Raw genomic sequence first — 22,929 nt, forward strand, 5'->3', positions numbered from 1 at the left:
GTCTTTCAGACTCTCTTAATAATACCTTGTGGGGAAATTATGACACATTTTCTTATTTTCTATTATGCTTATACTTGTTCTTTGGATGAAAGGGACTCCACATGTAAATTTGATGATTATTCTCTGAATTTCTTCTATGCAAGTAGAGCACCAGAATTTCCTGGGCTGTTTGTACAGGATTCAGACCGGAATTTTAATGGCAAATATCAACCCCAAAGCAATAATGTTCATGAAAAATTAACATTGCTAAAGAGGACCACAGGCCCCCGGGGGTTACAACCCTGAGGGTCACCAGTAAGTGACCATGATTTAATGAAGTGGTGCTCCCACTGATTAGGAAGAAATGGGCCTGGCATCTTCCACAGCATAAATAGCCTGTTGCTGAGCGTGCCAAGCAAATGCTTTCAGAGGCTAAATTTTCTCCCCAGCTCCAGTGAGCTGGCAGTGGACAGCAGAGGACATTCCACTGAAATCGGGCCATCAAAGCTGAAGACAAAGGCAGCTGATTCAAGTGCACCAAATTGGAGTTTCTCTAATCAAATATATTAAATTCACCATCATTCTTGATTGTTTTAATAGGAAGAAAGGGCAGCTGTGTCCTTCATTTTCTAAGCATTTTATTTAGTGCCGTGGGGAGGGGAAGGGGAGGAGGGAAGGCAGGATGGGAAGGGAAAAGAAATAGAGATGGCTAGGAAAGCTACGGGAAGCTAATGTCTTTTGTCTTAAAAGTAAAATGATTTTGCATGCTGTTCAGATCCACACTGAGAGTTCCCAGAGCCGTCACTCATGGACAAAAACCCAAGATAACCAGCTTATAAAACATGTTTGCACAGGAGTGGAGAAGCCGCCAGCAAACAGACCTGGCGGTTTGGAATATTCGGGCAAAGAGAGACACGGGTGGCTAGTGTTAGACAGATTTGCTTCACTGGTTCCATGAAAACCTGCTCAACTGAGCATCCCCCCTGCCCCCCGCATAGTTGTGCTTTGTACAAAAGGACTTAAATTTCAAGACACTTGGGAGAACATATCTCCCCTCTTTTGTAACCTTCCTGGCTAAGGGTGGAATTCACAAAAGGCCTTTTTGACCATTCAAGCAATGGGATTCGAAATTCCAGTTAAGAAATTGATGGCCCAACCTTTTTTTTTTTTTTTTTTTTTTCTAAAACAGTTTAACAGAAAGTCCAAGTGTGATGCTTCCTGCTCAGAGTGCAGCACAACATTCGATGTCTTGGTATGCACCTCCAGCTTCAAAGGGGAGCTGGGGCGCATGATGTCACTTCCTCTGTCTGCTGAGTTGATAACAGGATGGACCTGAACGAGATACAAAGCAGACATTCCACTGTGTAATTAATTATCGTCCTCCATTGTAAAGGCCGGGTCCTTGGGTAGACACTGTTTTTGTACTTGGTGTGGCGCATACACAGAAGTGCTTCGCAGGGGAGACAAAGGTCTAGGAATTGCAACTATGGGCTCGCAGGCTCACACAGGCTAACGTGAGTCATCCAGAGAAAGGCTTTGGAAGCTGGTGCCTGTTACAGCCTGAAGCCAGCCTGTTTCTGAGCTGGAATGTGAAAGGCAGCTGGCTGTGTCAAAGGGGCAGAGAATAAAGCCGCAGTGTAAGACGAAGACACAATTCAGCAAAGAGAAGATGCTATTAAAATGCTTTCGGCTCCTCTGGCCGCTTCTTTAGGAGGGCCCCCTAAAGGCCCTCAAAATCATTTGGAGACAAATGATTCTCATCCTCCTCTTGGGGGAGAAAAAAAAGGAGGTGGGGGCTCCTATCGGACTCTTTTAAGTGTCCCCATTTGAAGGGGATCAAAAAGAATGTGTGATAAGGCAGCGTCTCCGGACTCAGGGGCATTGTATCAAGTGATACAACTCAGGCTAAATGAAGCTCCTCGTCCTTCGGAGAAATCTAATAACTCAATCAATCAGCTTGCGCCCCCCGTCCTATGTGGTGGGCGTCCAGCCCCTTGACAGTGGTTCCTTCTTTGACCACTAGACAGCTGGCAGAGGCCTGCTCAGGGAGAGGAAGAGTCTGCCCCGTGTGTCCTGCCCCAGCCTCCCTCCCTCTGCCACACACAATGCCCTTTTGTCCCCGTGGCCCCCCTCAGGGCATGGCCTGAGCTGGGTGGAGGCCGTTGCCTGGGAGCTGCTTGGCTCCCAGCATTTTCCCCTTGCAGTGGCTGTGCTGTGCCCTGCAGGGAGGGCCTCTTGGGCAGGCTGGGAGCCTCATCCAGAGCTGACGGGCCCTGGAAAGTGTCAGCTCTTCTTAGCCTGGGTCTGGGTGGCACTGAGGGTAGCTGTCTCTGCCACCTGTGGCGAGGGCCCTGGCTTGGGGGGAGGGCACAGTGGTGCTTGTGAGAGCACGGGGACCACAGACAGAGCTCAGGGTGGGGAGTCGAGCCACGGAGCTGCAGCTCAGATCCATTGCCAGATTCACTGCAGAGGCCTTGGGCAAGAAAGTCCCCTAACTTCCACTTGGTCTCCTTTTTTGTGAAATCAGAGGGTGGAGGAGAGGATACCCCAGATCCCTTTCATGTCCAGCAATGTGTGCCTCTTGGCAGGTAATAACCAAGGACATGGGATAGGAAAACACTGTGGGCTTCCCAGTCAGATGGGCCTCAATTTGAATCCTGACTTCACTGTCGTGTGGTTTTGTTCCAGTTATAAAGCTTCTGTTTCGGTTAAATAATTTCTACCATACAATTATGTAGTGTGAGCATAATGACCTGAATTACAAGAAAGAGTCTGGTATGATTGCTGACACATAGTTTGCCCTTCTAAGCATCAGCTTTTCTTGTAACTTATGGGATAGTCACTGTCAAAAGAAAAAAAGTACTTAATAAAAATCTGCGTTAGTCCAAGAGTCTTGCAATTTAGAAAGAAATTACATAGTAGTTCCACGCCTTAGGTTAGCAATTCCTGGACATTTCATTTCAGGGACAAGTGAAGTTGGAAAAAAAAAAATAGGATTGGTTGCAAGGTTGTCCACTTTTTAATTTTGGCCCAAGTAAGTTGGCTAAAAAACAATTCTCCTCTACTTTTACCATCATTTCAAAATACAAAGGCCATGATGACCATCTTTACTGGGAAAGGACATATGTCTTTAATAAACTGACAAATATATGTCACACATGTATTTTTATTATACATCAGATGCATATGAACATTGTCCTCCTCTTTTCTTCTATCTGTAATTCACCGTGGTCGAGTGACAGTTTGTCCCATTCTGCCATTAATAGAAGATGATTTTGGGAAACCACCACCTTAAGGAATCAATTTAGCTTACTTATGTATGTTCATGTGTTTGAGAAACTCATGCCTGCTTTAGTTCCCTTTTTACCTTTCTCTTTAATCTCCCTACCTCTCTGTACACAGATGCAGGCATTTCATTTATGTTGCTATAGCCTACCCAGTCTACCCTGAAGTTTCCAGAAGTGAGCAAAATGCTTTGCAAGCATCATACATTTCAATTCTGTGTGGACCCTCCCCTCTGCCACTTAAAGTAGCCATCCATAGTAGCACACTGAGTCCACCTCCAGGGGAGAGGGCCTGTCCTTGGCCAGCATTTCAGGGCTACCCGGCTGTACCGCCTCTTCCAGCCAGAGAACTATGTATACAGAAAGCAAGGGAGGCCTCCAGCCTTTCCCCCTTCTGTGGATCCACTTTGCTTGGGGTACCTAGGGGGCTTCCAACCCTCTCCTGGTCTCAGCTTAGCTCCTCCTCTATACTGGCTCACTCCGAGGAAACAGGGGCTTTGGGGCCAGTCCTTTGGTTCCTTGCTCCTTTCCCTCTTGGTAGAAAGCAGGAGACCTCTGAGCTCAGCCAAGACTGCTCCCTTCAAGCAGATGCCTGAGCTGCTTTTCATCAGCTGGGAATCTGCCACCCCCAACCCCCCCCCCCCCCCCCCCCCCCAGCGTCAAGTCCTGGGCAAGCACTAATGGAGCAGGAGCTGGATGGGAAAACTGGACAGCTTTTTGCCTCCTACTGCTTCGGGTTCTCACACTGTGGCCTCATGTGTTGTGAATTACAGAAATACCAAACACACCCACAGTTAAATATAAGTACCAAAATGCTCTTGAATGCCAAGTGTAAGTGACTTTGAAATGCTCTCTTGATTTGTGCTGCCTATATGTGGCTTGCTTCCGTCGGGGCCAACATCCTGAGCTTGGGCTAGCGTGTTCTCTGCTAGCTTGCCTTGTTTTCTGGTGCTTTCCTTGAACTCTCTACCACCAGGAACCAAGGTTGTGCTGGGATCACATTTTCCCTATAAGACGTGTGACCTTCTTGTGGCCATATGTGGTCTTCATGGGAGGTCTCTCCATGGTCAGCAAGGAACACACAGAAAATCCATTAGGCCCAATATCAGATTTCTGGGGTAATAGATGGTGGTGCTACTCCTGAGATCTGTGGCCTCCCAAAGCTGAGTGTGGCTGAGCCTAGCGGTTTAGCTGGTTGGCCTCACAGATATGGGGCATGACGACAGCTCCCTGCTCACCATCTGGGTCCAGGTCCTATAATATGCAAATCACAGTAATGCCCAGAGAGTGGCCCAGAATTTTCCCTCTCCTCTGCTTCCTCCTGACCCAGGCCTGCAGCTCAGTGGGGTCTAGTTCCTGCAGAGTATGGTGGAAGAAGCCGGCAAGGAAGTGGGGTGGGGTACTCATCTAAGCCAGGCTTTATCTCTTTGGGTTTGTGAGTCTCTTTTGAAGTGATTTAAACCAACAAGAAAAAAATGGTGCTTGTTTTTCATTTGGGAGGCTTCAGTTCTAACAAGAAGCTTCTTCAGTGTTAAGAGGCTCACTGAGGTTAGTCCTTTCTCTCTTCATGTGGTTTGCAGTTCTCATGTTTTACTTATTTTTGATGTGGTAGCTGCAGCCAATGAAAGCTAGTCACCCCCCACCCTCACCTCTCCCCCAGCCCCAGTTCAAAGTCATAAACTGAGACTTTTGGGTTTCTGTCTTTAACATTTCCTCCCTTTGACGTTCCTGCGGGGCCAAGCATGTAACTTCCCGTCACTCCCAGGAGCTTCAAATCTTGTGATGTCCTTTGCTCATAAATGGGGGCAGTGAGACATGTGGGAAGGGAGCCAGGTCGGGGGTGTGGGACTACCTGCCTTAGCAGGGATTCCTGAGTGCATACCAGGTGCCAAGCATGTGCTAGGAACTGAAGATCCAAAGACCAACCCAGCAGAAACCCCCACCTTGGGTTCTCCAGCCTTTCTCTGGTCAGAGAGAGGACTCCCACCATGCTCTCTTGAGGGCCATCAGCACCCTTTTACCTGCCAGATCCAAACATCCTTTTCCATTCTCATACTTCTTTACCCTTTCCCAGTTCTGGCCCTGTTGATCACCCCTTCTTCAAGTCATGATTTATTCAGTGGATACTTTTTATATGGCTGATTCGTACACCAATGAACCAAGTAAAGGCATTTCCGGGGCCAGAACATCTGTATTCACATCCAGCCCTGACTTGTCTTCCATATGTGGTGCAGGTAAGTTATGCAGCCTCTAGGGGCTCAGTTTCTTCACCTATGAAATGGGATTAATATTACCTACGTCATAAGGTTTTGTGAAGATGAGCTAAGGTAATATGGAACATGTGTCTGGGGTAATGCCCTGGCATGTGTAGGTGCTCAACAGACACTGGCTACTGTTAATATTATGATTAGATGCTGTGCTAAGCACAAGGAATACAGTTGTGAACCTGACAGTCATGGTTTCTGCCCTCATGGAGCTTGTAGGCTGTTCCACGAGTGTGTGCCAGCATGGTAGTGTTAGAACTGTTAAGTACTACCGAGCCATGCTTCTGACAGCCTTGCTATGGTGCTGTCTCCCAGAATCTCCAACTTTTCTTCCTCTACCTCTGTCACTGATTCGTCTTTCTTTTTTCTGCCACAAAGCAGTGATGCCACAAGATACTGAGGTTATTTCTGCCCCTTGCCCCCCACACCCATTTCAGCTTTCCATGGGAGCTGGCAGTGAAGGCTCAAGAGGAGTTAAAGGCTTGATGCCTGCTTAATCCGAGTCATCCTGAGGTAGGTGTGGGTGGTGCAGGGAGGTGCTTTGGGTGTGTGCATGCATGAAGGTTTCCTTATTGGAGAGAGATGGCTTCAGATGGCCTCCTCTGCTCTGCAGTCTTCACCTGACCTCTCTGTAACTCCCTTTGAGAGATGATAACACTGTTTACATGGGATTAGTTGACTGTGTACATATACAGATATTCTTAACTATCTACACACAACACATATACATATGTAAAAACATACATAGACACATACATTTATGCATGCATAGATTTATGTTTGTATGGGGATATATACATGAAAAAGTATATATTTCATATATATATTTCATATATATATTTCATATATATATATATGAAAAATCTCAGCTCAGTGCCTGGTCCATAATAAGCACCCATGTAGCTCTCAATGGTAGCTCTAGCTCCAGCAGTTCTTACGAGCTGGAACATGGTTATTAGCACATACTCTCTGGAATACAGAAAAGCAGCCCTGTTCAGTATAGACGCAGCCTTGTGTAGCCACTAAGCTAGGAACATAGGGAATAGAGTTGACAGAGATCAGTGCATGCCCTTGAAGGAGTTCATGCTGCATGTTTGTGCACAGGTGACTCTAACGCAAGCCAAACTTGAGAAGACAGTCAACAGAGGACACATATCTAGATGCTTAGAGAGACAGTTCCTCCAGTAGAGAAAGTATGTTCAAGCTCAGCCACTTAAGCCTTGAGAATCAGAAAAATGTGGATGGGGAGATGAGGCCGGAGGGAGGACATTCTTACTGGAAGGCCAAAGGAAGCATGTGAGCAAATGCACACATTGAGGCAGCCGCGTGGCAGGCCCACAGCCTGTGGTGGCTGGAGCACAGCAGGCATGGAGGGGCTGCATCGGGAAGGAAGCTGGGAGTTGCAGTGGGAGGTATTTAGGCTGCTAAGGGGTGTGCACGCTACAGCTAAAAATACATTGTCCTAGAATGACTCGAAGAATCCATAGGGAAGATCCTAGCTTGTACGAAGTCGAATTTAACAAAATGAAGAAGATTTGTGTAATAAAGAAATAAAGCAGAGTTGAATCATGCCAGGAACAGCACCTTCTTTGTTTCTACTGGCAGAGGACTCTGTCGTTAAGTCACAGCACCGTGGCCACGGCCATCAGATTAAAATGTCAACAGATTTCCATGTGTAATAGAAACTTTAAACTTTTTTATTACTTAAAAAAAGGAACATGGTGCCAAAGCCACAGACTTGGGGTTATTAAGCTTTGGTATTTGAGCCTGGCTAAGTGAGGAAATAATCTAAACAGCATTCTTTTCCCCCATCTGACCCATCTTCTAGCCACAACCGAAACTTCCAATGGCTCCTCACTGGCTCCTCCAGTGAATGATTTCCAAAAGCCTAGGCATAGTTTATGTCTGCTTGATCCTGTCAGCCTCTTCCCTGGTCATTCCTCTGCCTTGCTTTTATACCCTGTCCGTATTTAACTCCTTGTAGATGCTTGACTCCTATTATGTGCCTGCTGGGCTCTGTGCTTTCCTTCTCTGTTTTCTTGGCTAAGTTAATTTCTTCTTATCCAAAACCCTGTTCTGATGTCACCTGCTCTAAGAGGGCTTCCTGATCTTCTGTCTCGGGTAGTGTCCCTCTTCTGTTCTTGGATGGCAACCTGTGCTTATCTTTATAATCAAGGCTCTCCTGCCATATTGTAATTGCTAATTTAATAGAATGTCTTACTCAGATGCTCAATGACCTTCTGAGTGTAAGAACTGTTTCTTTCATCCTATGTGTTCACTTTGGCACACCATATGGATCAGAAAAGGATTTCTGGGTTAAAGAATAATCCTAGGAATCCAAGACATTGTTCTGTTTGCTTCAACAAGACATTTAGATATTTTAGGGGCCTGAAGACAACATCTAACCTCAGGTACTTAGTATGAAAGAAATGGGCCACAGCCTCCTGACCAGATGGCTTCCTTCAGCTGGGGATTGTCCTCAGGTTGGAGAAGATGAGAAGATTTTGAGGTATGGTGGCTCTGGTGACACTCATATGGGGGAGACCAATGCCTTCCATTGAAAATAGGAGAGAATAAAGGGTCTAAGGACATCAGCTGGGCTTTTCCAGCCTGGCTTCTATTACATGACAGGGCTGAACTATTCCCAGCCTGCTATATTTTTCCTGGGATGGACTGCACTTCCACAATTGTGGAGGGAGAAGGCTCAGGATCCTGTGCTGATGGAGACAGAAGGGACAGAAATAGCTGTCCCCTAACTGGGGAGCTTTCCTGGTGGGTGACAAGGGTCCATGACAGGCCCATCTGGGGATAAAAAGACTTAGAGGTGAAACCTTATTTATTTATTTATTTATTTATATTTTTTTTAAATTTTTTTATTTATTATAGTCACACAGAGAGAGAGAGAGAGAGAGAGGCAGAGACACAGGCAGAGGGAGAAGCAGGCTCCATGCACCGGGAGCCCGACATGGGATTCGATCCCGGGTCTCCAGGATCGCGCCCTGGGCCAAAGGCAGGCACCAAACCGCTGCGCCACCCAGGGATCCCTGAAACCTTATTTAAAATAATTCTCTATCTGCAAGAAGACAAGAAACATCAATGCATAATAGAAGCGTGGTTCTGACATTCCCCTTACCTTTAAAAGTAAAGGCAGGAGGGAACATGGGGTATATATTGTCAGGTGGCTAAAGAGAAGACTAAGGGGTGTGTCTTTGATGAATAAGGAGGTGGAATATATTTTCATTTATTTTTTGAAATTGATAATGAGATAGAAAAGCCTTGAGACTGAATTGACCTAGAAGTGAAGGAAGAAATTATTGCAAGCATTTTTCTAGACATTTCCCTCAACACTAAAGGTGAAGTCAACAAATTCTTTTTCTTTTTTTCATTAGATACATAAATATAATATTTTGCTTTAAATTTTGTCCTTGAACATAAAATGGCTTTAGCTAATACAGGATTCTTATCGCATTGTAAGACAGTCATAATGCAATTGTAACCTTTGACAATGACAAATCTGTAAGACATGGCACGATGCAATGATTACTATTTACTATGCAATACCTTAAAGCTTAGTTGCCCTGAAGTAACTGAAAGAAAGTTAGGTTGAAAACTGTATCTAAACTCTCACTTACCTTGTAATACCTTTCAGTTATTGTTAATACAATCTAGAATAAAAGAAGTAATAGTCAGGCAAAACTCTAATAACAACAACAACAAAAAAATCCTGGCTTAAGAAAACTCCATGTGTGTCTACCAAATTATAATAAAAATTTAAAAAACCCACCCTCTGGAAAACAAAAATTAGGTAATTATTTGTATTCAATAGATCTTTCAAATTTGTTGCAGGGTTTTTTAAACCAAATATTTGCCATGAGTTATTCTCCATTTTTTTTCTATACACAGTTTTTAGGGATAGATTTAGCACATAAAACAAGCCAAGTATATCCTATTACCCATTTGTTGAGTCAGTACATCTCCTGCAACTCTGTTCTTGAATAAACAGGTATCACTTTTTCAGCTATGGCTTAAAAAAAATGAGCATTGACACCAGGCAGGTAGGTCTTCCTAACCTACAAGATTGGAAGCCAAGGACTGTTGTTATTTACATTTCTTAGAGGAGTACAGTGTATCCACTGGATACTCTGTGTTTGTGTGTGATTCTGGAACATAATGTAGCACTTGTTTTTGTTAAGTATTGCAGTACTTCATGTGTCTGGAGTCACTCAGACCTGTGATTGCCCCACACAGATAGCTCCCTACCCTGGCTGAACCTCTCTCCCTTCTGCTTACCTCAGAAATATGCTTTCGGACTTCTCATTGAGAATGGCTTCTGTGTGCCTGATGTATTATTTCTAGTTGATGATCCTGGGTCACCAGGATACACCAAAGTATCACATTGCATTTCTGCTGCGATATGAAGCCTCCTAAGGCCTTGCTGAGAAGGCAGTTTCTTCTAGCTAAAAGTATCTTGTCCTTTCCTGAGAAATATTAGTCCCTCTTCCACTCATCTACGATGTTACTACCAGTCACACAAAGGTCATCACTAATTCTGATACTAATAGGTAGCATGCATCAAAGTCTTACTGTGAGCTGAATACTAGACTCAATGCACATATACGTAAGTCAGACACTAAATTATTTTAAATTAAATTATTTTAAAATGTTAATCTTCTATGGGAGGCTATTAATATTATCATCCCCATTTACATCTGAGCAAACTGATGTAAAGAAAAAATTAGTTTTATAACTTGCCAAGGTTATATATAAGCAAGTGGTAGAGCTTAGATTGAAACCTAGTCAAGTCTGACTCCAGAGTCCATGTTCTTAACTACTTCCCTATGTTGCCTACAAAAAGTGGTTAGTTCTTAAACCATTCTATGGTCCTACAAGGTAGATCTATTAATGTCCTCATTTTGCTGATGGAGAAACTGAGGCATAGATAGCCATGTAAATTTCCTAGTGTCATACATTCAAACCCAAGCCATCCAGTTTCAGAAGCTTTTATAATTTTTTTTAAAATATTTTTTTTTATTTATTTGCGAGAGAGAGAGAGAACACAAGCAGGGGGAAGGGACAGAGGGAGAGGGAGAAGCAGACTTCCCACTGAGTTGGGAGCCCCATGCAGGGCTCAGCCCCAGGCCCCTGAGATTATTAACTGAACCAAAACCAAGAGTCAGACACTTAATTGAATGAGCCACCCAGGTGCCCTTTCAGAGGCTTTTAGTTCTTTCTCCTATGTGGTCTCTTAAAAGTGACAATGCTGGAGATTGACTCTCTCTCTCTCTCTTTTAAGATTTTATTTATTTATTCATAGAGACAGAGAGAGAGAGAGAGGCAGAGACACAGGCAGAGAGAGAGGCAGAGACACAGGCAGAGGGAGAAGCAGGCTCCATGCAGAGAGCCTGACGTGGGACTTGATCCAGAGTCTCCAGGATCACGCCCTGGGCTGCAGGCGGCACTAAACTGCTGCGCCACCGGGGCTGCCCTCTCTCTCTCTTTAAAGATTTTATTTATTTATTTATTCATTCATTAGAGATGCACAGAGAGAGGCAGAGACACAGGCAGAGGGAGAAGCAGGCTCCCTAAATGGAGTCCGATGTGGGACTCGATCCCAGGACCCCGGGATCACTACCTGAGCCCACGGCAGACGCTCAACCACTGAGCCACCCAGGGGCCCTGAGGTTGACTCTCTTCTGCAGGTGGCATTTCCAAAGAACTTCCATGAGAAGGTGGCTAACAGTTACTGAAGGATGGGGTTTGTGCTTGTGAGAAGCAGGAGAGGTTTGCAGTTCTCTCCAGGCTGCAGGCACCTCATCTAAACCCTGTGAGTTTCATATGCATCACCCAGAAACAGCTCGGAGCTGGTGAGGGGACTCAGATCTCTGGGCTCTCTCAGATTCCTCGTATTTAGGAGTTCTGGAGCTGGGGCAACTTCTCTGGTTTAGTCTGCGTGCACCTGCAGATTTCCCATTAAACTGCCTGCCGAATCAGGAATAATGATTCTCAGGGGGAAGAGATATTATTTGCATTTGAATTAATGTTGAGTTCAGAGTCACAGATTCCTCATCAAGAAGGATTTAGAGCAATTGCTGATATCCTGGGGATCTGTGGCCAGCTCATTATTTGCATCTCACAGGGTAGTACTAGAATTTTTAATTTTTTTTCAAGTTTTCCTTTGAAAGTTTGGCTCTCTTTATCCCCATGATCATAATTATAATAATTTTGAAACATCAGTCTGCTCAGATATCAAGGTGTTGAACGGATAATTTCACTTTAATGAATTTGTCTCATATGGGTTTATTTTCCACATCTGTCCTAAGCTGAATAGCTAACTGGTTAATATGAGAACTGTTCCGTTTCATTAGCTTCTCCCCGTTGATTTCCTTGAGGTGGAACTGATGCATTGCCAGTTACAAGCCCTGTCAGCTCTTTCTTTTTAGGCAAAATACAGATCCAAATTCTATTCTAAGGCACTGATATCAACTAAGCAGAATTTTAAAAATGAAATAGTTTGATCACCCAGATAAACTGCAGGAGTCCATACACCCGATGGCTTGTGAGAGATTAGCAAGTACCTGTCATGGACGTCAAAAAGCACTTGTACCTGTGGCCATCTTGGGTAAACTGTACAGGAAAGGCCACGGAGCTCTAACAGGCATGGAGAGGGAAAGAGATCTGGCTGACAGATGCAGTAAGGCGTGAGAGAAAGAAAAAAGAAGGCAGTGGCATGGCAGGGGGTCCAGGAGGCTCTGTTGAGGGTCTTGAGTTGGCAAATGACAATTTCAAACTTCTCAGGAAAGAGGTCTCTTGATTGCTGTGGTGGGCTAGAAGGATGTTTTGGGAAGTAGTTTAAGGCAAGAGAGATGATGTCCGTGAATTTCTGAGCCTCCTGGAGAGAGAAGGGCAGTGTATAGACCCCTAAGTTCTGCTGAGGTGGAGAAATGATCAGTTAAGATACTCTGGGCTCCAAGAGAAAACCCGATGCGTGGATGCGTGCCATCAGGAGGTGTAGTGTATCATCTCTCACACCAAGAAGGTAGAATGCACTTCAGGGTTGTTTGATTCAATGACTCTGGGTCATCAAGGAGCCAGTTATTTGTCTTTCTTGCCCTGTGTCCTTAGCATTGGTTTTCATTTTTAAATTTGTTCTTTTTATGGTTCAATGGTGGCTACTAGCAAGAAATGAGGCTCTGTGTTTCCTTCCTCATCACTCTGGGTTTGGGCAAAGGAGAGGCTCTCTTACCCTCACTTCAGTCTGACTGGGCCAATTCAGGTCTCATCTCACCCTGGCACTAACAACTATTACCAAGGGAATGTCATGAGCTGCCAGCTGAAGCCTGACCAACAGAACCAGTCACTGGCAAGAGGTGTGGGGTTACCTGCTCTATACTAGACCAATTGGTGCCCACTCTTGGGGACAATGGGTCAGCTTTCTGAGAGACACATGAACTATGTGGAGAAAGGGTAGAGTCTGCAGGAATGAAGAAGAAATGAGTAGAGTAGCAGTACATGGCATCCTAGTCTACAGGGTTGCCAACACTGCCATGAAGAGTAAGGATCTCAACTGAAGTTTACTGCCCCAGAGGTAGATCAAGACTAGATAACCCTTCCCCTAATAATCTGAGACCAGGACCTTGCTTGGGTGTTTAGGAACCCTGCAAAAAAAGGAAAAAAAGAAAAGAAAGAAAGAAAATGAAACCAGAAAACAGAAAGCATCACTGAGAACTCAGCTATTAAAAGGAGTAGGCATGTGTGGGAGGCTCTGTGTGCTGGGGGTGTCAGGTTATGCCCTCTACCATATCCCGTAAGCATTTAGAAAGATAGAGGCTTGACTGGCGTATGCTCTGTACATCCCAGGATTCCATGGACTTTTCAATATCCAGCAAGAAGACAGAGTAAAAAATGGATGCCAGGTCTCCATGATCCACAGTGCATCCTTGCTTTGTAAAACCACCTCTCCAGCAGTCCTAGACTCCTTCATCCATTTCATAAATTTTTATGCGCATTATTTCAAATGTTTTTTATTGCTTTTAATTATGCAGAAATGTTTCCTAATTGTCCTTTCTAGGTACTCTTCAGTTCACCTTTTGAGAATAATACATTGGTGTCATCTCTTTTAGCTAAAGGTTAGATATACATGAGGAAAGAGCCACTTCCCCTCAGATTATCTGATGTTTGTGCTAGCACTATAAATTTTAAGTAGCTATAAGTTGATGACAGATGTCCCAGAAGAGCAGAGTGTATGTAGAGTCCCTTGGTGCATTCAAATGGGACAGGCTTGAGCCAACCCATGTCCAGCAAGAAACACATGGAAGTCCTATGAAAACAGAGGCTCGAACTTTGGGATCAGAGAAAGACAGTGATAGAGAGGAGAGAGCCATCAATGTGAGAAGTAAGAAGAAGCTTGCCTTCTGGAGCTGGACGTGCAGACTGGCTGAAAAATAAGTGACCCAGAGGGTAAGGTCAGGGGCTCACATCCCTGAGAGCAACTTAAAGAAAAGACAGAACATCAGAGATACACTAGGGCTCCTGGCCAGAGTCCGTGTATACCTTCCTTTCTCTAAAATGGCAGCCCAACTCGTATGTTGGTGCATACGTGCCTGCGTGGCTCTCCCCATACCCGCCAAGTTGTTCCAGCCATGAGGTAAACTCTACAGCACTGCAGCCCTCTGGAAATGAACAGCCAGGCCATTCCTGAGAGGCTTAAAACTCCCCATGGGACATGAAAAGTTAAGGCCATTTGGAGGACCCCTGTGATGGGAAATGGAGGACAGGGAATTGATGGAAGATGCTGGTTTGTGGTGAATTGCTTACTGCCCTACCAGCTTTAATCTAGGGCACTACGGTACCATGAACATCTCAGGCTGGAAGCTCCTTTGATGTGGGGGGCTGTCCTGTGCATTACAATGGCGTCTACCTACCAGACGCCAGTGGCATCCTCCCATCCCCAGTTGTAACAACCAAAAATGTCTCCAGACATTGCAAGCTGTCCCCTGTTGAGATTTTTGTCCCTTACTCTCTGGTGAGAACCACTGCCCTAGAGTGAAGTAGGAACTAGAAGGCTTGGGAGTTATGAGATTATTTTTTAAAAAAATTTTTTAATAAAGAGTTTATTTATTTATTCGTGAGACACACACACACACACACACACACACACAGAGGGGCAGAGACACAGGCAGAGGGAGGAGCAGGCTCCATGCAGGGAGCCTGACATGGGACTCTATCCTGGGTCCCCAGGATCACGCCTGGCTGAAGGCGGCGCTAAACTGCTGAACCACCCGGGCTGCCCATATGAGGTTGTTTAGATGAGTGAGCATCTTCTCCTTAAGATCCTGAGGGATTGCTGAAGGTGACCAAGAACTTGCATGGATTGGTTTACAGCTAAAGAATAAACATTGGACCTCAGTGCAGGGCAACTTATAAAGGTGGTTTTAGGACTGGATTCAAATACTGGCTAGGACCATTTAATGCAAAAAGGTGACACAGAGATCAGTTGAGAACTGAATTGGATATAACCAAGTATCCGAGAGTGAACAAAACCACAAGCTGTATTTATTACGCGGGTATAATGATAACCACGCTTGTAACCGGACTCCAAATTGTTATGCACCTGCCGCGTGCCAGGAGCTGTGGCCAATATAGATTATACACAATTTATAATCCCACAGCTGCAAGGCAAGAGTTGCCCTCATTTTGTAGATGAGGAATCTGGGGTTCAGACAGGTTCCCAAGACTTGCCCAAAGTCTTGCCACTGGTCACAGCAGAGAAAGGCTAAAACCCAGGTCTGCTACCTCCAGAGCAGGTGTTACTTTCACTATAGCATATTACATTTGATTAGAATGTGGAGTGTGTGTTCCATAAAAATTACCATGAGATCTTAATGATCATGTATGACACTGTATGTGTTACATACACACATACCATATGTGTGTACAAGCAGAGACCCTCTTCACAGATCCGGTGGTAGTTCACAAAACTCTATTAAACACATAAAGCAGCTGATATTCACCATAAGACCTGATACCCTCATTTCCAGAGGATTCAGAGGCCTGAGTCTCCCTGAGCTCTTTTGAATCCAAGCTGGGAGGAGGCTGGGTGAGCTGCTGTGTAAGGGACATGTCTGTCATGTCTGTCGGTGGGGCAGGAGCTGGGAGGAGGACGGGGCAGGTCAGTGTAGGAACAAATCCCTGAGCCAGGGTTCTTGGGGCTTGAGACGAACATTGTCTAGAGCAGCTCCTTAAACTTTAATGTGCACTGCGCTTGTTAAGACACAGGTTCTGATTCAGAACCTGGAGTGGACCTGGAATTCTGCATTTCTAACACACTCCAAGTGATGCTGCTGCCGCCAATCCAGATGACACTTTGTAGAACAAGGATCTTAGCAGCATTAGAGAGGGAAACGTCACTCTGAGTATTCTGCTGTAAAGCAAGTCAATTAAGGAAGGAACTGGCCATCAAGAAGTTACAGGACACAAGAACATCAAAGAAATAGTACTGAGAGGATGAGTGTGGCCAGAGGGGTGTGGAAGAGGGGAGGGGTGGCAAGGAGCAAAGAGCAGCTAGGACCTTCCTGCCTGATAACCAGATTATCAGAGACAGAAGTGGCCTGAAGCTTTAAAGAACAGGAGTTTGTAAAATTGCAACTTCATATAGCAGGTAGCAAGCGTATGGAACTCATTATCCCTAAACTTTAGTAAAAATTAAAAATATAGTTATGACAATGCTATAAATAAAGTAGTAAATTACTACTTGCAGTAAGTTGCTGAGGGAAAGGAGGGTATTTTGGGACACCTCCCTAACTTTTGAGATTGACACACATGTGAGTTCTGTTTTCATAGTTTCTAAAACAAACATAGAGATTTATGATTCACAAAGGATTCCTTCCCCCTTGTCCCCCCCACCCCCTGCCCTCCTCCCTGCCCTTACTATCTCTGGATGTAAGAGATACTGGAGGATGCAGCATGGATGCTAGAGCATAGCTTTTTTAAGGGCTTTGTGATGGTTTCTGAGAACAAAGTGCTGGACGTTTGCAGTACATGTGAAGTGAGTGCCGTACCCGGTAATCCAGGGTCTATGGACTTTCCTTTCAGATACCAGATATCAAGTCGAGTTCCCTGGTCATCTGGGTAACAATGGGATGAGTGGAACGAAGATCTGATGTGTTGTCCTGCCCTTTGGGGCTAGGTGATCCAGACCTGAACCCCATGCACAGATACTTTGTCTATCCCATTATAGTAGCTCTTCCTCACAGCTTTTCTAGGTGGCTCATAGGATGGGTCTCTAAATATTCTGGTCATTGCATGGACTGAATTCACTCACTTATCCCACCATTATTTGTAAGTCACTACGTGCCCAACTCAGGGCAAATCAAAAGGGACAAAACAACCACCTCTCTCTTCTCATGAAGTTTGCAATCAAGTGGGGAAAAAAATGAGCAGCAAAGTTCGTAATTTTTTCATGTGTCTTTTTGATAACTTGTTAAAGAGACCCCAAGAAGGATAGTTTATAAGCACATATACCCAGGGACATTCTCTGGTGGGGTGGCTCTCAGAAATTGTCTCTAAGGAAATGACTTTCAAGCTGAAACTGAGGATGAGTGGGGCTTAGCTTGACAAAGAGGGAGGGGAAGAGCGTTCTGGGGAGCAGGCAAAGGCCCTAAAGCAGGAAGGGCTTGAAGGCAAGTGTCGACAGGCATCATGACTGGGATGAGAACGCTGTCTGCTGAAGCTGGAGACCATTCACAGAAGACCCTCTAGGCTGCGGGGGGGTTCAGGTCCCCTCCTATACATAGTGGAAATCTGGCATATTTTGAGCAGGAGTGCCTCTTCATTGGCCCTGGAGCTCAGGCTTTTCCAACTCACAACCCTGAGATGGAGACATGACCCAAGACTTGGGTTTAGATCCGACCAGCTCAGATGCTCAGTGGCACAGAGCCATGGGCACAGGCTGCTCCACAACCCACCCCCGACCTGATGGACACTAAGGGTTGTGTGTCCCTGCCCAACCTATAAGGCGTGGGTTGACTTTGTGACAGAGAAGAGGGGTGGCACAAACACATGCAACACACGACAGAGAAGGGCTCCGAATGTCCATCATCATTCACCCTCTGGTGTGAATGATGGACACACAGAACACTCAGGCCTTTGTCATTAATTATGTTCTGTGCTTACAACACCTTCTTCCGGGATTAACGAGGAGAGTGCTGTAGAGACCTCTACAGTTATCAAAAAGCTGTTTTATATTCCGAATTCTGTCACCTGCATGTAGTATTCCCTCAGGTTTGAGGGATAATTTAGATTATTATCTGCTAAAAGGAGAAGCCTCTTAGTGGTAGCTAGTAGATGAAGGTGGAAAAACATTTGTTGTTTTATGGCTTACTATGATGAGTAGAAAAATCACTTGCATTTATATTTTTTTAAAGTCCTCTTATAATAAATTTAATTTGAAGGAAATGAATTCACATTATTTTCATTTGCTTTAGTCCTCTTGGTCTCATTTATTTATAGTCTCTTAGCCTCTAGATATGGGGCTGATTTTAGCTCTTGCCCTGCCTTAAAAACCAGGCCTCCCTAAGGAATGAGAAGTGTCAACCAGGAAAGGGAAATCTTTTTTGCATTAGCCCAGACACCCCTTGATAAATTTTCTGGGGATATACTGGCAGTCTGGAAAATAGAAAAATGGAGCTTAGAAGACTGCTGCATGGTTTTTAGCCAAACAATTCACTTTTCTTGAGTGAATTCAATTTTAGCATAAAAATTTTTTTCTTGAGTGAATTCACTCAAAATTGTTTTCTTGAGTGAATTCAATTTTAACATAAAATTTTTTCAGAAAGAAATTCTTATGCTGCTTTGGTATTCCCCCCCCCCCCACCTATACACCTCTCAAAAAGATGTGTCAAAGTTGGAGTCCAACAAGGGAAAGATGAAATTCAGTATTTGCCCCCACAGGAAGGCATACATAAGATGAGAGAAATTGAATTGTCTGAGACTATATAGTCAATATAACTGAGGACTTGGCCTTAATTCTACCCCATTGTTATCTGGATTAACTTGCTATCTGAGCATCTCAAAGCAAGAGAGATGAGGAGAAGCTGGAGCACAGGCTCATTCTACCTATTTTGATGTGAGATTTCCCCATCAATCATCACAGATAAGGAGCTTCTCCAGGTACTATCTGGGACTTGGGGATGAAGGAAAGAGTAAATACTTAGATTTGCCTGTAACATGTATGGCGAATGGGAGTTCTCAGGTCCGAGTTGTGAGACCTCAGCTGAAGAATGAAAGCAGAAATAAATAGATGTTCAAGAGCTCAGAGGAGAAGTGTCTGGGGTAGAGAGAGACGATGTTAGAGAATGATCTTCTGCTTCATTATCAGCGATAACAATAATTAAAGGGCTCTGGAATCCCAGTGGTCACCACTGCACTGTTTAATAGTAATTATTGGGTAATTACATATTATTATATAAGAGAGATATAATTATATAATTGTTATTATTAACTATGATGTTGACCATTGTGGTTCCAACGCCTTCTTCATTTGTGGAGCCTCTTTCAGAATGGTAATTGAGATAATAGGGATAAAGTCGAGAAGAGGGAAAGTAACTGGGTGAGGGCATGTCTTGCTTGGCTAGGCTAGAGCACAGGACAGGGAGATAGGACCCAACGAATCTATAACACCTGCACTGGAGTGCTTTGGTTGCCACCTCTGACCTATGAGATGATTATGCTCAAAGAATTTCTGGCCCAGAGTGTGTTGGCTTCGTTGTTCTCCACTGCCTTTGCCAAGGGTCTAACTGTGGCATCTCAGGAAAACACAGAAGTCACTCTGTGATACCCTGCATTGGTCTTCGGGCCGTCAGGTGCCTGGGGCCAGCTGGGAGAGTGGGACGTGGGCAAGGAAAATGGGGATGGAGAAGAAGTGGATTCATTACCAAGGGCAGCTCTGGCCTGGTGGGAGCTTCCTAGGCACACTGCCCAGGGTTCTTTTTTTGATCCTTCCACCAACCCTCTGAGAGGAGGCCCTGTGTTCTAATGGATTGAGCCTGGATCTGGAGCTTGGAAGACTAGATGGAGTCAAACCCAAGTGCTAACTCTTCCATGGTGGTGGCAATGCCCCTGGGTCTGTCTTCGCCAGTGTTGAGTGGAGATAATGTTGTCCTCCCTTCAGGGTAGCTAGAGGGGCTGAGGCCATGTGAGAATGGCTGCTAGAGCAGCCCTGGCCTGTGAGGAGAATCTAGTCATGGCTGTAGGCAGAAGTGGTTGTGGACATGTGCTGCCCCCGTAGGAATTTCATCCTCAACGAGGACTGTGAAATTTGCCCCTCAGCACCATCTCTGGGAAATGGGGGAAGTCCTGTCCTTACGCGGAGAGCCCCTGGGGACCCCTGGGTCTTCTTCTGAGGAAGGGCCTTCACGCAGCTCTGAGGAGACATGGCATCTGAGCTGCCAGTGCTGTTCTCTGTTGAGTGCAGCAAGAGGCAGGCCCAGGCTTGTTTGCCTTTGTCACCAGCGTGCCGGTAGCTACACGGAGGGAGTTGCCAGGTGATGAGTGGGAAGCTTTCCATAGGCAGTTAGATCAGTAAGAGAACAGGGCGGGCTTTGTGAAGAGGCCACGCATATGGCAGAACATGACTCTCCCCAGGGAGTTCCCCCTCTGGAGGAGTAGATGATTCCTGAGGGGAAGGGTACACTAGTTTTCACAGTGGAGATCATCCCCAAATCGTCCCATAAACGACGTAATTCCTTGGTCACCGGCACATTTGCAAACGCTCGGTAGGAAAATGAACCAAAGAGGCACACACTTAGGGTGAGGAGAGCACGACACTCGGAGCAGGACAAAAACCTCTGGGGTTTTATGTTAACTCCATTCTTCCTGGAAGGAGTCAGGTGGAGAGAAAGCAAGTCAATATTAGACTTAGTGTAGAAAAATAAAGGAAACTGGGCTCACTCGGTCACTTGCTATAATTCATGGGTGAGCCAGAGGAGTGAACTCTGTTGTGCTGTTGATGGCTTCCTGTTTCATTAACTGTGTTAGAGGCATGGCTCCAAAAGCCTTGGACCAAGACTTGGGAGATTGGGTTCTGATCTTGGCCTAAGGTTAAGGTGACAATATAATTTGTTATTCAAATGAGGACACTTTTGAGAGTGTAAGGAGGCCGTTAGTAATTATGTGTAACTACATGTGGAAACAGGACTGTCCCAGGTAACCTAGTGCATCTTGGCTCCCCTTCCCACCAGCCCACCGCCCTGGCCTTGCTCTCAAGTAAGTCACTTAACCTCTTTGGCCTCAGTTTTGTCAATTTTATTTTATTTTTTATCATTTTTAAAGATTTTATTTATTTATTTGAGAGAGCATGAGAGAGGAGGGAGAGGGAGAGGGAGAAGCAGACTCACTCCCCACTCCCGCCCCCTGAGCAGAGAGCCCGATGTGAGGCTCGATCCCCAGGACCCTGGGATCATGACCTGAGCCAAGGGTAGATGCTTAACCAGCTGAGCCACCTAGGTGTCCCAGTTTTGACAATTTAAAAACAATTAAAAACACCTGTCCTGTCTCACAAGGATGTGAGGCTCAAGGAGATAATACATTGGAAAGTATTTTGAAAATAAGGAATCACTTCAGAAATGTATAGGTTGTTTCCAGATATCCAAAAAGGACCCCCAAAGTGGGTGAAATGGGTGAAAAGAGTCAAAAGGTACAAACTTCCACGTACAAAAGAAATAAGTCCTGGGGATGTCGTGTACAGCATGGTGACTATGGTTACTGCATTGTCTATTTAAAAGTTGCTAAGAGAGATTTTTTGAAGTTCTCATCACAAGAGAAAAGTTGTAACTATGTGTGGTGATGGATGCCAATTAGATTTATTGTGATCATTTTACAATATTTACATATATAAGTCATTTTCTTGTACACCTAAAACGAATACAATGTCATATGTCAATTATACCTCATTAGAACTGGAAAAAAAAAACATATGAGAGAAAGGAATCTGCAAATAGTATTATTAGTGATCTATATTATTTTTTTCCCAAATGAAATGAATTATTTTTATTTTTTAGAGATTTTATTTATTTAAGAGAGAGAAAGCCAGAGACAGAGCAAGAGCAGAGGCAGAGGAGCAGAGGGAGAGGGAGAAGCAGACTTTCCACTGAGCAGGGAGCCCCATGTGAGGGATGTGGGGCTACATCCCAGGACTCTGGGATCATGATCTGAGCTGAGGGCACATGCTTAACCAACTGAGCCACACAGGTGCCCTAAATGAATTATTTTTCTAAAGGAGCCCTGAGAGCACTTCTTAATAGTGCTCAACCCTGCAAACAAGCTTTAAGAGTTCCAATTTTTGATTACTGCTTCATTGTTACCATCCTAACCCTTATATGTCTGTGGAGCCGAGACCATCACCAGATTCATCTTTTGGTGTGAAGAGTGAAGACCAGTGGTAGAGGTTACGCAACGTCCCCATTTTCTTCTCGTGGTCAGGGAGTAAGGAAAAGAAATTTTTTTTACCAGTGTTTTGAGACACTTCTAACCACAGTCACAAGAATTAGCATCAGAAAACCAAGGAATGGCATCCAGTTTGAGGTTTCAGTGTGGTTTTTAAAACGTTTAGAAAATGACTATCTATCCAAGCTCGTCCGTCCCTGCTTATAACTATTTGGGTGGTCTCTAAGTGGCAATAATTGAAATATTGTTGCTTTTGTGCTTTTGTGCCATATAATTTCCCCATAACACAACGCCTAAATATATTCCCCTTAGCTCCATTAGAAGACAGTTGGTGCAAATGCACAGATTGGCTATGGCAATCTGTGTGTCTGTGGCCACATCGGATTGTGGGGAGGGCTCTCTTTGAGTGTCCCTGGGCCTCAGCACCTGATAAACTCACTGCTGCAAACGCTGGTCTTGACTCAGAGATAGAAGCTGGGGATTTAAGGTCAAACTTGAAAAATATATATACATATACATAAGGTCAGACTTGTTATAATTGCATGGTTGGAAGCACAGTGTGCCTGGAGCCAAATGTTGATTAATGTTAATTTTAGGGTAAACAGAGGGAGAGAAAGACAGGAAAAGCCAGTGGACTCCTAAACTAAAAATATCCTTGAGTTGAGACTCAGCATCTATGGGTGTGCAACCTGATAATTACTTCTGAATAGTGATTACCTGTTGTTATATAATTAACCTCGAGGTTCATCTGGACTGCCGGAGCCTTTCTTCTGGGACACACCAATCGCTGTGATTCATAGACCACTGAACTAAATCCAGAAATGCCCACACACCAAGTGACTCCATGCTGTTCGTTCAGAACAAGTGTCTTCTCTTTCTGGAATACAGGAGGGATATTGTTCACTAGGACTAAATCGGTTGGGAAGGTAATAGCCATGGCAGTGTGGTCGATGTTTGACTTG

Source organism: Canis lupus, chromosome 24, assembly GCF_048164855.1.
Source record: "Canis lupus baileyi chromosome 24, mCanLup2.hap1, whole genome shotgun sequence".
NCBI lineage: Eukaryota > Metazoa > Chordata > Mammalia > Carnivora > Canidae > Canis > Canis lupus.